Genomic DNA, 3985 nt, shown 5'->3' on the forward strand with positions numbered 1-3985 from the left:
AAAAAAATCTATAGAACTGGATTTACAATAAATAAATAAATAGTATACAACTGACTTTACAGTTTAAACAAACAAACAAACAAACCTATATTATAGGGCTGTTATAACATTAGTTATGTAACTAATTAGTTATGAAAAATGTATATTTGAAAAGTTATGAAAAATGAACGCGATTAAAATATTTTAACGCAGTTAAGGCACTAGCCCCGCCCCCAGACCTGTACATCTTCTTACATTTCATATAGTTTACTGTTGACAAATATGATGCAGGGGCAGGGCAACAACTCCATAAATGCAGTTATGCACTAAAATTAAAGATATTGGTGCAAAAATGCCCCTGTATGTGTTTTTGTCTCATATTTATATCATATGATAAGCGATATCACACCAGCAGCGAGAGCAATAGCCCTATCACACAAGTGCTGTTTCTGTCCTGAATATCATGCGTTTAAATGTGATTTTATACAACAGTTCAGTAAAGTTGATATTGTGTTATATTTTAAACACAATATTGTGTGTTTTTGCTAAATTTTGCAAAGAACATATTACCTTTAAAGCCACTGCAGAACTGTTGTGCGTCTTCGAGCAACACAGCGGTGTTTAGTTTCTGAATGAATCCGTGTTTTGAACGAATCGAGTGAATCAATGACTCAAAGCCCATTCATAAAGAGAGCCGCCTTTCTTTTGTGGAACATAAAGGAAGGTATTTTGAAGACAGTTGGTAACAAAGCTGTTTTAATTACCAATGACTTTCATTGTATGAACAAAAAATACTGAGATGTTATGCAAATTATCTTCTTTTGTGTTCCATAGTTTATGTTAGGCCGTTATAGCCTAAATGTTTATGTGTAATAAATTTTATGTTGAATCAAATAAAATATTTCTTTCTAAAACTAGTCTATAATTTGTAATGTCTACTTGATACTTTCTCATTTAACACAAAAATAGCTTTAAATAATCTTTTGTGGGTATTTTCAGTCAAATTTATTTTGAATTTAATTAGATTAATTAATCGAAACATTGTGTATTTAATTAGATTAAAAACTTTAATCGACTGACAGCCCTACTATATTATTTATATTTACTTGCAAATTATATGAATTGTGGCTGATTGTGACATTTTCAGCAAATGTCAGCAAACAGCAAAACAACAATCCTAAAACAGTAAGCACTTCATTTATTCAAACTGCAGTGCATGCTGGGAGCTCACAGACCCTTAACACATCAGCAACAATGCTGACACAAGTATAAGAATTTTAGACAAATTGAAGTAATTTGTGGTAAAATTGCAGTAAAACAACCACATTTCTCATATCTCATAAACATCTTAATCTGAATCATTCCTTTTATTGCTGCCAATAATCAGACCATTGATGCAGAAACTGGATAAAATGTAGTTGCTTTTTCCACTGGAGCAGTTTCCCACACTCTCACACAAATTCTTCATGTGTCCATGTGAGACGGGAAGGACTTGGCCTTGCAGAGAGCACAAACACACACACAGAGACACACACACACACACACACACACACACACACACACAGAGACACACACACAGAGACACTCACTCACACACACACACACACACACACACACAGCTTGCACCTCAAATCTAGAGCAACACATCTCTGGGTTCATTTACACACAATGAAGCTTCGAAGCAAACAAACGATTCTTGTGTGAGACCTCTGAGGGGCTCATTAGCATTTTAATTATTCTCATTTTACTATTCATTCAGCTGACAGACAATGTAATGCATTGATGTATGTCAAAATATACTGTGTGTTCATGGCTTACAGTGTTTAAGTTTGCACTGTCATTTTATCAGAATTATGAATTTGCTATCTATCTATCTATCTATCTATCTATCAAATGAGAAGATCACAGAGACACAAGCATGTAATCATCCTGAAACACCCTAGAAACCACCCAGAACACTCCAGAAACCTTCTAGCAACCACCCAGAATACCCTCATAACCACACAGCAACACCCTATAAACCACCCAGAATACCCTCATAACCACACAGCAACACCGTATAAACCACCCAGAACATCCCAGAAGCACCCTAAAAACGTCTTAGAAACACCCTAGCAACTACACAGAACACCCTAGTAACCACCTAGAAACATCTTAGAAACACCCTAGAAACTCTAGCAACACACTATCATCCACTCAGAACACCCTATTAACAACATCGTAGAAATCACCTAGCAACACCCTAGAAACCACATAGAACATCCCAGAAACCTCCTAGCAAGGCCTTAGTAAGCACATAGCAACACCACAGAAACCAACCAAAACACCCTAGAAATCTTCTAGCAACACCCAGAACACCCAAGTAACAACATCCTAAAAAACACCTAGCAACACCATAGAAACCACACAGAACATCCCAGAAACCACTTAGAGTAATTACTATTTATAAGGTATTTAATAAGATAACATAAAAATCATTATATTGTAAATTAAATTTTATCTTTTATTAAAAATTGTGTCTATATATTTTTATTATAATAGCAAAAAAACTATTGTTATTAATAATTGCAGTAATTAATAAATTATTAAAAATCTTTTTTTTTTCCCAAATGTGCATTTTTATTTCAGTTTTAGTGTAAGTTATTTTAATACATCAATACAAGTTTAACTAAATGAAAATGAGAAATGTTGCCTTGGCAACTAGCAGAAATAAAACAAGCTTAGGGGTTTTATATTTTATATTATTTCAGTTCAAGTTTATTTTTAGTCAAAGGAAAAGGTTTTTGTTTATTAGCTTTAGCTTTAACTATAATAATCCTGAGAAAACTCTCACACTCGTACAAACATTGCTGCACGTTTACTAAAACCGTAAAGCTGTAATGTATGGATTTAACTTGATACTGGTTTTGAACCTTCTTTACTTGCGGTCAAATAACCTGCAATCAGTCAGTCCGTACAAATAAAGTGAAAGCGCTTGTGGGAGGGTCTGAGTGCGAGAATTACAGACAATCATGTAGAAACAACGAAACGAACAAGGATCCGCTTCTGGGGAATTTCACCACGTAACTGAAAACCCAAACTCGAATTCAGGCTTGGTTTGAAACGACCTCAAAAACACGCCCCGAGAGCTTCTCCAGAACTACAACATCATAATTAACCTCTAAAACAACACTGGAAATCATTTCCCAACACTTGCTGTTTATAGGTCACACTTTGAGCTCGACTCGCCTTATAAACACAGCAAAATCCTGTGAAAAAAAGCGAAAGCATGCTGCTGTGGAAGTGTACAGACAATCTCCGGGATTGGAGAATTTAAAAGCCAAAATGCAAATCTAGCAATTCTGATTAAATCTTTGTTTTCCTCGCACAAACCCAGTTTACATGCTCATGACATCAGTGGACGTGCTGCTAAGTTTCTAGTCTCCGTAAGCATTTTAAACTCATTTTTCCTTACAAACCGAGGGATGAGCTCAAATGTTTGTATGTGGTCAACAGCACAGATGTACAGCACAACACCAGGTTTGACTATGAGCTGATGTTCTGGATTCCGTTCATTTACACTAACCACAGATCGGAAAACTGACCGCATTATTATGCACTGCAAATTAATTCTGTATTATTTTGAATTATTTTCTGTTTCCATTTTAATTACATTTTAGTCATTTTGTTCAGTGCTTTTGTGATTATTAATAGTTTTTGTTTAGATTTTTTATAATATTAGAAATGAATATTAGAAATAAAAATACATTTGTGTTCTATTTTATTACTTTTGGGGATTTCAAAAAAATGTCTATATAGTTTTCATGAATTTTCATTTCAGTTTTAGTCATTTTAGTATTAATTTTAGTACTTTTAGTCATTTTAGTAAATATAAATTAGAAATAAACTAATTTTAAATTTGATATATTTTATAGTTTTTGGATAATTTTTTTTATTTGTCTATATATTTTTTTCATACATTTTATTTCTGCTTTAGTCATTTTAGAACAAATTTTAGTATTTTTAG

The sequence above is a fragment of the Sinocyclocheilus rhinocerous genome, unplaced genomic scaffold, assembly GCF_001515625.1.
Source record: "Sinocyclocheilus rhinocerous isolate Xijiao unplaced genomic scaffold, SAMN03320098_v1.1 scaffold2358, whole genome shotgun sequence".
Classification (NCBI taxonomy): domain Eukaryota; kingdom Metazoa; phylum Chordata; class Actinopteri; order Cypriniformes; family Cyprinidae; genus Sinocyclocheilus; species Sinocyclocheilus rhinocerous.